This window comes from Perognathus longimembris, unplaced genomic scaffold (assembly GCF_023159225.1).
Source record: "Perognathus longimembris pacificus isolate PPM17 unplaced genomic scaffold, ASM2315922v1 HiC_scaffold_4575, whole genome shotgun sequence".
Taxonomy (NCBI): Eukaryota; Metazoa; Chordata; class Mammalia; order Rodentia; family Heteromyidae; genus Perognathus; species Perognathus longimembris.
Genome location: NW_025959907.1, coordinates 8,844 through 23,368, shown reverse-complemented (window position 1 = coordinate 23,368; position 14,525 = coordinate 8,844). Strand labels below are relative to the sequence as shown.

General features: G+C 48.0%; 1 long non-coding RNA gene across 1 annotated transcript; it reads left to right on the top strand.

Annotated features, from left to right (window-relative positions):
- Window positions 1–526: 526 nt before the first annotated feature.
- On the top strand, window positions 527–14,113 carry LOC125344880. Its single transcript, XR_007209664.1, has 2 exons — window positions 527–594; window positions 14,050–14,113. It is a non-coding gene; the product is annotated as an uncharacterized LOC125344880 (long non-coding RNA).
- The last annotated feature ends 412 nt before the right edge of the window (window positions 14,114–14,525 follow it).

Genomic DNA, 14,525 nt, shown 5'->3' with positions numbered 1-14,525 from the left:
CGGGGAGAATGGTAACCACAAACTCTATGAAAGAGCACCCAGCCTGGCCCTCCGCCAGCGGAAGGCCAAAGGCGTGCTCACATGGGCAAACGCTAAGTAGAGGACGGGTTGCTGAAGCTTCCCCTCCCCCCAGTTCCCCCCACATGTTACCGAGGGCGGAGGCGAAAGGAAGGCATCAGGGACACGCTGCGGTGGTGGAATGCGTCTCAAAGACTTTAATATGGAAGGGCACTTATATAGAAGTAATGGCGGGAAAGAAAGGGGGCTGGCCAAAGGGTCAATCATAGGCTAGGGGTCACGTTCATCAAGTGACATCACGAAACTTCCCTTTGTGGGCGGGACAATCCCATCATGGTGGCACACACGTGTTCACCTCCCAAGGGGTAGAGGTCAAAAGGTGGGAGGGGCTTCTATTGTCCCAAGGCTGGTGGAAGGGCAGTCTTTCCCAGGCCATAATAATCCCCAACACTAGGCCATATCCCCAGACCCATGACCTATTTTTATATACTAAAATATGTGTTATAAAGAAGTATTTGCAATCCATAGAATTCTCTGTGTAATAGAAATATTAATGTCTTAGATTGACTCTTGAAGGTGGAGTTTTATTCCTACGAAGGACATACAGTACTTCAGCTTATCTCTACTGAAATGTTGTTGTTGTTTTAAAAAAAAAAAAAGCTGTTTGCCTAGCTGTGTAGGATATTTTTAGTGAAGAGCATTCTAGCCTCCCAGTATGATACGCATTAAAAAAAAAAAATCAGCGGACTGGGAATATGGCAGAGTGGCAAGAGAGCTTGCCTCACATACGTGAAACCCTGGGGTCGATTCCCCAGCCCCACATATATAGAATATGGCCAGAAGTGGCGCTGTGGCTCAAGGAGTAGAGTGCAAGCCTTGAGCAAAAGGAAGCCAGGGGCAATGCTCAGGCCCTGAATCCAAGCCCAGGACTGGCAGGAAAAAAAGAAAGGAAGGAAGGAAGGAAGGAAGGAAGGAAGGAAGGAAGGAAGGAAGGAAGGAAGGAAGGAAGGAAGGAAGGAAGGAAGGAAGGAAGGAAGGAAGGGAAGGAAGGAAAGGAAAGGAAGGAAGGAAGGAAAGGAAGGAAGGAAGGAAGGAAAGGAAGGAAGGAAGGAAGGAAGGAGAGAGAAAAAGACAATGAGATATAGTCCTTTTTTTTTTTTTTTTTTGCCAGTCCTGGGGCTTGAACTCAGGGCCTGAGCACTGTCCCTGGCTTCTTCTAGCTCAAGGCTAGCACTCTGCCACTTGAGCCACAGCGCCCCCTCTGGCCATTTTCTGTATATGTGGTGCTGGGGATTCGAACCCGGGGCTTCAAGTATACGAGGCAAGCGCTCTTGCCACTAGGCCATATCCCCAGCCCGATATAGTCCATTTTTAATAAATGAAAAATTACAAAATAACAAAAGCAATTAACATAAACAGCTTCCCATTACAGTTCCCTGCATGTTTACCCTCTCTTGTAGACACACATCTTCAGTTTCCATCTGACCACACTGTGTCTACTGAACTAGGCACCAACTTGTTAGTGCTAAGCTAGTTTCTTCTCCAAGTACAGCTTCGCCTTTACTTATGCTGCTCCCTATAGGAATACAGGTTCTTCCCTTGGGACCCATGTGGAATCCAAGTGGACAGTCATTCCAAAGCCCCACTGCTCTCAAAGATGACATCTTAGCTCATACAAATACCTCACTTGGCTACTCACCTAATCTCACATGTACACACACATAATCTAAAAAAAAAAAAAATCTGTTCTTATTTGGGAGATTTTTCTATGCAAAATTGTGAAAAAAAAAAAAAAAACTTAGGCGCTGGTGGCTCACACCTGTAATCCTAACTACTCAGAAGGCTGAGATTTGAGGATTGGTTTGAAGCTACCCTAGGCAGGAAAGGCCTCCAGACTCTTATCTCCAATTAACCAGTCGAAAAAGCCAGAGGTGGAGCCCTGGCTCAAAGTGGTGGACCACTGTCCTTGAGCAAAAGAGCTCAGGGACAGAGCCCAGGCCCTGAATTCAAGCCCCAGGACAGAAAAAAGAAAGAAATCTTAGCAATTACAGGAAAGTTCCCAATGTGAATACAACTGGCTCGCCCTAGTGTTCAATGTCCGCAACTGCCAAACTTTAACACTCAAAATTGCTATTAAAAGGGCTGGGGATATAGCCTAGTGGCAAGAGTGCCTGCCTCGGATACACAAGGCCCTAGGTTCGATTCCCCAGCACCACATAATACAGAAAACGGCCAGAAGCGGCGCTGTGGCTCAAGTGACGGAGTGCTAGCCTTGAGCGGGAAGAAGCCAGGGACAGTGCTCAGGCCCTGAGTCCAAGGCCCAGGACTGGCCAAAAAATAAAAAATTAAAAAAAAATTGCTATTAAAACACAGGTTCTAAAACTGCATTTGTTCATTACGACAATGTAAAGAATGAAATAATATCAAAATTACTATGAATGTGAAAATGTGAAAAAGACTTATTCCCTTCAAATATACATTTCTACTGCCTCTAAATTATCAAAATCTCGAAGAAACATGTAGGTGTAGGTAGCTAAAACATACAGAAAGACTACCATCAATAGAGCTTAATCAGAACTCATTAAAAGCAGAAAAAAAAATGGTTTATTCAAAACCCTAACCACAGAGCTGGGGATATAGCCTAGTGGTAGAGTGTTTCTTTCATATACATGAAGCCCGGGGTTTGATTCTTCAGCACCACATATCTAGAAAAATCCAGAAGTGACTCTGTGGCTCAAGAGGTAGAGTGCTAGCCTGAACAAAAAGAATCCAAGAACAGCGCTCAGGCCTTGAGTTCGAGCCGCAAGACTGGCAAAACAAAATCTAACCCTAGGGGCAGGGAATATGGCCTAGTGGTAAAGTGCTCACCACGTATACATGAAGCCCTGGGTTTGATTCCTCAGCACCACATATATAGAAAAAAGCTGGAAGTGGTGCTGTGGCTCAAGTGGTTTAGTGCTAGCCTAGAGCAGAAAGAAGCCAGCGACAATGCTCAGGCCTTGAGTTCAAGCACTGGAAATGGCAAAAAATAAAATCTAACCTTAACCCTAAGCTCTAACCTTACCCAACCCCATTCGTAAAACCCTGCACCTTGTTTCATTCAGCACATCATAGCCCATTCTGGACTTCCAGAACTTCTGTTTCATAGAAAGTAAGAGGTAGGTGCCCTAATTGGCAGGTTACCAACAGCTCAACAAAATTACTCCATTTTTTCATCAAGATGCCGCCTCTCATGTAAACAGTTTGGGATCACACAAGAACAAGAACAAGCTAATAGAGCTTAAAAATTGCCCTCCAAACATTGTTAGTCCCCAAAAAGGTGTCAATCCCCCTGAGGGCTCAGACTTAATAAAAATGGATGTAACTCACTTCCTTTGCTTTAGAAAACAAAATTGGGACATGTTCATCTTTGCCACTCCCCAGTGGGAGAGGTTTTCAATCATGTTATTTCTCATCTTTTGGCTGCTTTGACTGTAATGGGCCTCCCCTGTCATATAAAAACTGGTAACAGATCTGCTTATACTGCCACAAAGTTTACTGGGTTTTGCTCTACTTTTTGCATTGCCCATACCACAGGCAGTCCTTATCATCTCCAGGACCAAGCAATAGTTGAATGTGCCAATGGTATGAGAAAGTCACAATTGGAGAAAATAAAAGGGGGAGACCAGGACAAGAATTGCCCTTTCGTGGCTGGGAATATGGCCTAGTGGCAAGAGTGCTTGCCTCCCATACTTGAAGCCCTGGGTTCAATTTCCCAGTAGCACATATACAGAAAATGGCCAGAAGTGGCGCTGTGGCTCAAGTGGCAGAGTGCTAGCCTTGAGCATAAGGAAACCAAGGACAGTGCTCAGGCCCCAAGTCCAAGGCCCAGGGCTGGCAATTTTTTTTTTTTAAATTGCCCTTTCATCTTCCATGGTACTTCATTGGGCACTCTACTTGGGGGGAGGGCATTCCTGGTGCTTGAACTCAGGGCCTGGACTATGTCCCTGAGCTTCTCTTGCTCAAACCTAGCACTCTGCCATTTGAACCACAGTGCCACTTCTAGCTTTTCCTGTGTATGTGGTACTGAGGAATCAAACCCAGGGCTTCATGCATGCAAGGCAAACACTCTAACATAAGGCACATTCCCAGCCCAACATGTTTTTTAAATGTTCCTCCTGAAGGCTTGACTGCAGCTGAAAAGCATTGGGACAATAAGCCTCCAGATGTTGGTCCTATGGTCTTATGGAAGAATACTGGAGAGTGGATGGGACCAGATAGGTTGCTAGTGTGGGATCAAGGGTATGCTTGTATTTGGAGGCAGAACAACACAGGCGGATCTCCTCCAGATTAGTGAGACTCTATGGAGGAGGCAGTGCACAGCAAGCTGAAGAAAATGAGATTGACAGAGAACAGTCTGTAGAGGGAACCTTGGACATAGAGGAACCCAAGGACACCTGGAAGGTTGCAGGGTGCAGCAAGTCCAGGCAGTAAAATACCCTACTGTGGACCAAATTAAAAATCTGTGTGAGCCAGGCTCCAGTGGCTCACACCTGTAATCCTAACTACTCAGGATCTGAGAATCTTGGTTCAAAGCCAGCCTGAGCAGAAAAGTCCGGAAGACTCTTAGTCTACAATTAACCACCAGAAAACCAGAAGTGGTGCTGTGGCTCAAGTGGTAGAGTGCTAGCCTTGAGCTAAAGAGGTCAGGGACAGCACCCAAGCCCAGAGTTCAAGCCCCACAACTGACCAAGAAAAAAAAAGTTTGTGTGGTTTGGGAATGTGGTTTAGCGGTAGAGTAAAACAATAAGATAGCACTGCACATCCCATAACAGGTAAAAAAAAAATTTTACATTTTAAGAAGCAAAATTTAATTATGCTTGTTAAGTAAGACTTCCTAAGAATTCCAAATACAAATAATAGAAAGACCATTCAACAAATAAATAAGACTAAAAGCTGGTTCTTTGAGAAAATAAACAAAATTGACAGACCCCTTGCAAGACTTACCAAAAAAAGAAGAGAAGAGACTCATATACATAAAATCAAGGACTACACCGGAAAAATTACAAGTACACACGATATTCAAACAATCATAAGGAGCTATTTCCAAAACCTCTACTCAGCAAAAAACAATAATTTTACAGAAATGGATCGATTCTTAGAGAAGTACAAACTGCCCAAACTAAACCAAGAAGAAATAAATCAACTAAATAAACCAATAACTTACAGTGAGATACAGGAGGTAATCAAGAACCTCCCTACTAAGAAAAGCCCAGGCCCAGATGGATTCACCAACGAATTCTACAAAACCTTTAGTGAGGAGCTAATACCAATACTCCTCAAACTCTTCCGCAAAATAGAAACAGAGGGAGAAATCCCAAACTCATTCTACGAAGCTAATATCATACTCATTCCCAAACCAGGCAAAGACCCAACAAAAAAAGAGAACTACAGACCAATATCACTAATGAACACAGACACAAAGCTCCTCAATAAAATATTAGCTAACAGGATCCAGAAACTGATCAAGAAAATCATACATCATGACCAAGTAGGCTTCATCCCACAGTCACAAGGATGGTTCAACATCCGTAAATCAATCAACGTAATTCACCACATAAACAGATCTAAAAATAAGAATGACATTGTTATCTCAGTCGATGCCCCAAAAGCCTTTGACAAAATACAACATCCATACCTATTAAAAGCTTTGGAGAGAACAGGAATAGATGGAACATTCCTCAAAACAATAAAAGCCATATACAATAGACCAACTGCTTAATATCATATTAAATGGAGAGAAACTTAAATCATTCCCCCTAAACTCAGGAACAAGACAAGGATGCCCACTCTCCCCACTTCTGTTCAACATAGTGCTGGAATCCCTAGCCATAGCAATAAGGCAAGAGGAGGACATCAAAGGGATCCACATCGGCAAGGAAGAAATCAAGTTATCCCTATTTGCAGACGACATGATCTTATATCTGAAGGACCCAAAAAACTCAGTACCCAAACTCCTAACCTAATAAGCCAATTTGGCAAAGTACCAGGATACAAAATCAATCCACAAAAGTCAGCAGCTTTTCTGTACACTACAATAGACAAACAGAAAAGGAAATTATGGAAACAATTCCATTTACAGTAGCCAAAAAACAGAATAAAGTACCTAGGGATCAACTTAACCAAGGACGTGATAGACCTATTTAATGAAAACTACAAAAATCTAATAAGGGAAATCAAAGAAGACACAAGGAGATGGAAAGACCTCCCATGCTCATGGGTAGGCAGAATCAATATAGTGAAAATGGCCAAATTGTTATACAAATTCAATGCAATACCTAACAAAATCCCAGCCACATTCTTCACTGAAATAGATAAACCAATCCATAAATTCATATGGAACAGCAAAAAACCTAGAATAGCCAAAGCAATTCTAGGCAAAAAAAGCAGTGCAGGAGGTATCACAATACCAGACTTCAAGCTCTACTACAAGGCCATCATAACAAAAACAGCATGGTATTGGTATAAAAACAGATCGGAAGACCAATGGATTAGAACTGAAGACCCAGAAATAAAACCGCATTCTTACACCCAACTGATATTCGACAAAGGAGCTAAAGACATACAATGGAATAAACATAGCCTCTGCAACTACTGTGCTACTTTCTGCTTGAGAACAAACTTGATGTTCTTGTATGCAACGGCCACCAGGTAGGTGCTCACAAGAGTCATTACACTATAGAGAACGGCAGACTGAATGAGATCCATGTGCCACATTCGCCAATACAACCAGATGGGGATGGCCTATATGATTTAGGCCTTCCCGAAAAAGAGCGTCTAGGACAAACAAGGCTGAGAGGTTGCAGATGAAGTCCTGCAGGAGCAGGTCCTCCCCCGACTGCTACTTGGCGCCGCCCTTGGGAGCCATGGCTACAGTGGGATGCCTGGAACCAGAGAGCGGCAGGGACTGGGGGCAAGGGAGAGCACTGGGTGATGGCAGGTGGTGACGGTGACCGGTAAAATCTTCTTGAATGCAATATCAACTGATGTGGAGATGTAAAACCCCAGAAACTTTATACCATGTAGAACTCCTCTTTGAAGCTTGTTGCTTTGCTACTTTTCCTTTCACTTCTTTCATTTTGTTTTTGTTTTGTTTTTGGCCAGTCCTGGGCCGTCAACTCAGGGCCTGAGCACTGTCCCTGGCTTCTTTTTTGCTCAAGGCTAGCACTCTGCCACTTGAGCCACAGCGCCACTTCTGGCCATTTTCTGTATATGTGGTGCTGGGGAATCGAACCCAGGGCCTCATGAATACGAGGCAAGCACCCTTGCCACTAGGCCATATTCCCAGCCCCCTTTCACTTCTTTCATTTCAATTTAAAAATAAGCAATATCTGCGTTAAAAAAACAATTGGGGGATTCCCAATCATAGTAAGCTTTCACGGATGCCTGAAAGAGGATATGCTTTGTACACAGAAGAGCCAATTTATAGTGCCACTACTTCACCCCCGGAGAAGCTAGGGTTTACAGGCATCAGCATGAGTGCCTACCAAAAATAAATAAATATAAAGTTCACCACTTGAACAAAACAATTCAATGGTTTACTCCAAACTTAAATATGATGTGCCTGTAACTCAATGTACTCTTAGGAATTTAGACAGGTGCTTTGAAAATGTATGTCTAAATAATAGCATGAACTAACTGTAAGCACTAACCCAGAAACCACAGACACAGTCACCTAGGAAGAAAGCACTTTAGTGTAAGCCTAAGCTGACAGGCTAGCTCTCCCAGGATAGAGGAGTGGCAGCCTGCTCTCAGGCAGGGAGGTCATTAGGATTACCAGGGAGGCTGAAGGCAGGAGAAGGAGCTGGGAGGAGGAAATCTCTTGTGGCCACAGCTGGACACTGTATCAGGCAGCCAGGGCAGGACATTCTATAGCTGGCTTGTAGCCAGGGAAAACATCCTATAGCTGGCTCCTAGCCGGGACCAGACGTTCTCTAGCTGAGCACTAGGAGGAGGCGCGGGAAGGGGCTGGGCATCCTGACTGGCAGCAACATGTTCCTGACGCAGGTGGGGATGGGGGTGCATGCAGGTTGGGTGGGAAGGGGCGACTGTGGCCGGGCCAGGCCTGTGGATGACCCAGGAGGAAGGCTGTCGACCTAAAAACACGCAGTTACACCCGCTCCATCCAAAACGGCCGGACGCCATATGGAGTACCTCCATCCTCCGACAGGTGAGCACATCGACATAACAAGGCATCCACTCGACCCACACCGGCGTCCCCAAGACCCAGGGCCTCTACACGAGGCCGCACAGCACCCGGGGTGTGAGTTCGGGGCCAGTCCCGCTCCACACAAGGCGCCCCACAGGGGAACGGGGCCGGCTGACGGCGGCGGAGCCTCGCCCTGGGACTCGAGAGAGCACGGCAGAGGAGGGGGCGCCTCCGGCCGGGAGCGGGATGAGGCACCAGGCGAGGCCCATGTCGCAGGAGGGCAGCCGCTGCCACAGAACCCTGCGCACGCCGAGGAGGAACGCTCGCGACCTACCCCGCCACTGGGAGGCGCGGAAGCGCAGCCGGAAGGCACCGCTGCGGGCGCTCCCGCCCTCCCCCGGCCAGCGCTAACGGCCGGCAAGGGTGAGGACCAGGGGCTCCGGAACCCAGGCCGGTGAGGGAGGGACTGGGAATGGGGGGGCGGAGCCTCGGCGGGTACAAAGGATTCTGGGAGATGGAGTCCGTTCGGGATGACGAAGGCGGAGTGCGCATGCTCCAGAGCAGGGGAGGCGCCCGGAGCTCCGCGGTGAGGGCGGGGCTTCATGTTCCGGAGTGAGGGCCTGGGAAGCAGGCTGGCGTGGACGTGGGCGTTCCGGGCGCCTCAACTTGCCGGCCGGGCTCTGGGCTGGCGTGGGGTTTGGGGTCCAGCCGCCGGCTGCCACGGTGCTGCCGGGGCTTCCCTGGGCAGCCCAGAGCAGAAGCAGCCGCCTCGGCTTCTGGCAAGTGGGTTTCCGGATACCTCGCAGGTTCGGGCCCTGCCGCCGGGCCGGCGGTGACCCGAGCGTTCCGTGGGGCTGACACCAACCGGAGGCGCGGAGGTCAGGCCGCGCTGGCAGGGGAAGCCAACCACGGGGCTTCGTGCAGGCTGGGGCGCTGCGCCCCGAACTCGGAGGTGGGGCAGGAGCTTCGCTGACCAGGGGGAGCTCCGCCTGGTCTGCACGTGGAGAAACTGAGATTCAGAGCTTCCGCCACCTGGAAGGGGCGGGATCCACAAGGACCTTCCTGTGGGACTCCTGGTCCACCGAAGGTCCCACATCGCCTCCCACCCTGCCGTCCCCAAATCTCGGGGCTGATGGCTTCAGTGATGGGGCTGAGACAGGGAAGGAGGCTGCCTGGGAGCTGGTCCACGGGTGACTATTGCACAGGGTGGCTGAGGGAGCACTAGGCGGGCTGAGGCGGCCCCTGAGGACCAACCAGATCAGGAGCGAGTGCTGTTGGGGAAGGAGAGGAGAAATCTGAGAGATGTCTGTGGGGTGAGGGAATAGGTAGCCATGCTGCTGATGTCAAGGCAGGAGGTGGCTTCCACTAGCTGGAGGGAGAAGGTGGAGAGCAAGAGGTGGGGTAGAGATGTTTCTAGGCCTCCGAGGCAGCCTGTCCTAGAGACACTGCGCAGGCCCGGCCACAGAGGTCAGGGAGCCAGGCATGGTGGCAAACACCTGTTATCACAGCACTCAGGAGGAAAAGGAAGGAGAATAGGGCCAGTAAAAGAGGAGACTCAACCAGGACTTACAGACCTGCAGGCCTGGGATAGTGCCTGCCTGTCTGCACCTGTTTGGTCATCTGCCTTTGACCGCAAACAGGATGGAACAGCAGAGCATATAATAGATATCGAGGGTGGAAATGTGGACACGTTGCAAGAGTGCTCGCCTAGTACAGGTGAAGTCCTAGGTTCAACTCCTCAGCACCACATAGACACAAAAGGCCAGAAGTCTCAAGTGGTAGAGTGCTAGCCTTGAGCAAAAAGCCAGGGACAGTGCTCAGGCCCTGAGTCCAAGCCCCAGGACTGGAAAAACAAATAAATACATAATAGATATCCATAAGCATTCACCGATCCTTCATTATTACTTGAGTAGCCTCATACTATTCCTGCCTAGAGACAGGCACTGGCCTCCCAGATCTGACCTTGTACTCCCGATGGGAACTACTGTGCTGGGCTTCCCTGGCCATGAACCTCCAGAAGCTGTCTGTGGTGATGAAGCTGGAAAACTATGAGGAGGAGTAGGGAGCCATCCTGTGGGACCTGAAGATGCACACCTCCAATTCTGGTGCTTCCGCTAGGAAGAGGGAACAGAACTCCAAGAGGCACTAGCCTGGCTTCATGAGCTGTGTCACCAATGGCTACAGCCAGACGTGTCCTCCAAGGACCAGATTGGAACTCTTAGTTCCTGGGTGCACTGCTCCCCTGAGATTCAAGCTCCAATACAAGGACAACATCCAGACAGCCCTGAAGAGGCTGCTGCCTTCCTTGCCAGGCTACACAGAGAGCTGGGCTAGCCTCAGAAATGGGTGAGTTAATGGACCTGAATGGATCTCAGGACTGGAGCACCATCCAGCTGTCTTCTGCCCTGGGGAGTGCTGTACCTGGACAGAAACACCCTCTTCTGCCTACATGGTGCATATGTGGTAAGCACCTGTAACAGGGATCCTCTGTGAGGCTCCTCAGGACAAGGAGGATTCTTGCAAGTTCATCCCTACACCACCTGGAATTATGTTGACACATGGGCCACAGGCTAGCAGAGAGGAAGGGTAACAAGTAGACGTGCACCAACAAGTGGGCCTTTTCTCCCTGCTTGGGGCCTAGGGGAAGGAAGAGTTTAGAGGGTCTAGTCAGAAGGTGTTGGCCAGGTAGACTTTGGGGTTCTGGAGTGGGTGCTCAAGAACCTTGACTGTACCCAGCATCACTCTCAACTTGGTGGGGGCATCTCCCCAGGTCACAATCCAGGTTGAGGGCTGGGAGGGCCTATCAGAAAAGACAGAGCCCTCCAGCTTTCAGCAGGGAGCTCAAACTAAGCCTCAAAATCCAGAACCTGGGGCTGAGACACAACTCGGGCACTTGCCTCTCCATCTTCACATGAAAGAGGAGCCAGAGGTTAGGAGGATTCAGGTGAGGCCAGGCAGAGTGGACAAGACCTAACCTCACTAGGTGGACCAGAGGAGCTCCCTATGAGCAGTCTGAATTCCACTGGGCCAGGCCTTGTTAGAGGAAAGCACTCCTATCAGTCTCAATTGCTGTCCCTTATGAGGAAAGCCTGGCTAACACAACCACATTGCCATAGCTCTGCACAAGCATGGAGGGGGCTTTTCCCTGAGTGGACCATGTACAACTTGTGGTGATGTCCACTAAAGGTAAATCCCCTGGTAGCTGGGAAGCAGGCTAAGGAAAGACCACATAGTGCTGAAAGCTTGCTCTTCATACTTAACTCCCAGCCAGAGTACCTGAGCCTGCCACCCACAGTGGGCCCTAATCTACTCTCCCACAAGCCCATGTCGAGGTCTTCCCAGCCTAGATCTGACATTTGGCACAACATTGGGAAGGCCAGCATGGTGGGACCTCCCTTGGGCTACCTGATGGTATTCTTTCCCTGTAGAGCTCCTGGAGTCTGGGCCGCTTCCTATTACCCAAGAGGTGGCAGCCCTCCTCCCACCTAAAGAGCAACTCTGTCCCGGGAGGCCATTTGGTGTGTCACTCAAGCCCCTCACTGATCCCTGCCAGTATAGTGAGCACTGTGGGCTATGGGACAGCGCTGAACCAGACCTCTCCTCACAGCAGGACTGGGCCTGAGGGCCCTCCATATCCTGAGCTCCCAGGGGACCTGTGGCAGGAGAAAATGGAGCACCTCTTCTCCCCAGGTGAGTCACAATGGCACGGTGGAGCCAAGCCCTTCTTATAGTCCACTGTGCCCATCAGCACTGGTACTGGAACTACCCATGACGCCTTCACTCTAGCATGCCCCAGGTACCCATTTTGGAAGACACACGTCCAACATGCTAGGAAAGTTCTGCCCTCCTGGCTCCTCTTCTCACAATGTCAGAACACCTCGAGAGCAAAGCCTATGTTTTGCACACTTAAATCCCTCTTGCAAACATCCTGCATGGCCTCTTGACACTTGTGTGGATCCTTCTGGTTCAGTATCAAGAGTGGGGAGGTGAGGACCTTGTGAGAAAAACAGCTCAGTGCATAGAGCAGGAGGGGCTCTAACACAATGCAGGTATCCAATAAGGAAAGGCCAGGAGAGCGTAATATTGGGACACAACCGCAATATCGGTAGATACGGTACATATGGATGGAATCATGACAGGTTCTTCCTAGACAGATGGTGGCCAGACTGTCCTTACCAGAACGAGCGAGGAACCTTGAACATTGTACTTGGCCTTTTTGTCCTATTATGACTGAGACTTGAGTGTACTCTATGTGCTAAAGGACATTGGACTTCTGGTTTTCTTTATCCCTGCACCTGCTACTGTGTGGCTATTCTTTTCCTTGTGTACTAGGAGGAAGGAATGGCTGCCATGTTACAGGTGAGCACAAAGTCAAGTCGAATGAAATCTATCAAATAGGGAACTTGTCACAGGCAAATTTCTCAGGCATGGCCAGCTGTACCTGAAGGTGGCTTTTGTGAGCAGGTGGGTAAAAAAAAACAGGGCCAAAACCATCCAAGGACTGAGAATGTGGCTTAGCGATACAGTGCTTGCCTAGCATGCATGCCTGAAACCCTGGTTTGGATTCCTCCGCAGCACAGAAATAGAAAAAGCCGGAAGTATTGCTGGGGGTCAGATGGTGGAGTGTAATCCTTGAGCCAAAAGCCAGGGACAGTGCCTAGGCCCTGAGTTCATAAGCCCCCAATTTGGCAAAAAAAAAAAAAAAAAAATACGAAAACATCTGATTCTCATTTACTATCTCTGTCTTCCTCCCTCAATCCCTCCCTCCTTCCCTCCCTCCCTCCCTCCCTCACTCCCTCTCTCTTTCTGTCTCCCTCTTCTTCACTTTTTCTTCTTTTTAGTTTTTTGCCAGTCCTGGGGCTTGAACTCAGTGCTTGAGCACTGTACCTGGCTTCATTTCTTCAAGGCTAGCACTCTAACACTTGAGCCACAGCACCACTTGTGGCTTTGTCTGTATATGTGGTGCTGAGGAATCAAAAGCCAGGGCTTCATGTATGCAAGGCGAGCACACTACCAATAGGCCATATTCCCAGCCCCTATTTTCAAGCACTTTTAAGCAAACGTACTTCAAGTAAAAAGAAAGAAAGGACATACGAATATCTAAGTATCAGTTGTATAAATGAGCTAATTCTCAGCCTCTCCAAAGGCCAAAGTACCTTAAATATTCATTAGATTTATTGGAAAGAACAGGAAAATATCAAGGCTTTAATTTTCTTTCTTTTTGCCGGTGCTCGGGCTTGAAATCAGGGCCTGAGCACTGTCCCTGGCTTCTTTTTGCTCCAGGCTAGCACTCTGCCACTTGAGCCACAGCGACACTTCTGGTGTTTTCTATATATGTGGTACTGAGGAATCAAACCCAGGGCATCCCATATGTGAGGCAAGCAGTCCACCACTAGGCCCCAGGGCTTTAATATTTATAATATTTACAGTGTTACAAATGATCTTACAACTAGTGTTCAAATAATCAATATACAAATTTATCCAAACATGATCTATTTTTATATCCTAAAATATGTGTTATAAAGAAGTATTTTTTAAGTACTTGTAATTCACATATGCCCTAGAAAAATTGGCAATCCATGGAGTTATCTGTGTAATAGAAATATTAATGTCTTAGATTGACTCTTTTTTTTTTTTTTGGCCAGTTCTGGGCCTTGGACTCAGGGCCTGAGCACCTTCCCTGGCTTCTTCCTGCTCAAGGCGTGCTAGCACTCTGCCACAGCGCCCCTTCTGGCCGTTTTCCATGTATGTGGTGCTAGGGAATCAAACCGAGAGCTTCATGTGTAGGAGGCAAGCACTCTTGCCACTAGGCCATATTCCCAGCCCTAGATTGACTCTTGAAGGTGGAGTTTTATTCCTATGAAGGACATATAGTACTTCAGCTTATCTCTACTGAAACATTGTTTTAAAGAAAAAAAGCTGTTTGTATAGCTGTGTAGGATATTTTTAGTGAAGAGCATTCTAGCTTCCCAGTATGATACATGTTTAAAAAGAACATCAGGGGACTGGGAATATAGCCCAGTGGCAAGAGAGCTTGCCTCACATACATGAAACCCTGGGGTTGATTCCCCAGCCCCACATATACAGAAAATGGCCAGAAGTGGCGCTGTGGCGCAAGGAGTAGAGTGCTAGCCTTGAGCAAAACGAACCCAGGGATAGTGCTCAGGCCCTGAATCCAAGGCCCAGGACTGGTTTAAAAAAAAAAAAAAAAAAAAGAACATCAGATGTAGCTAGAAATTTAATGGAAATTTTCAAAAATAACCAAAGCAATTAACAAACAGCTGCAAGTTGTTCCCATTATAGTTCCTTGCATTTTTAC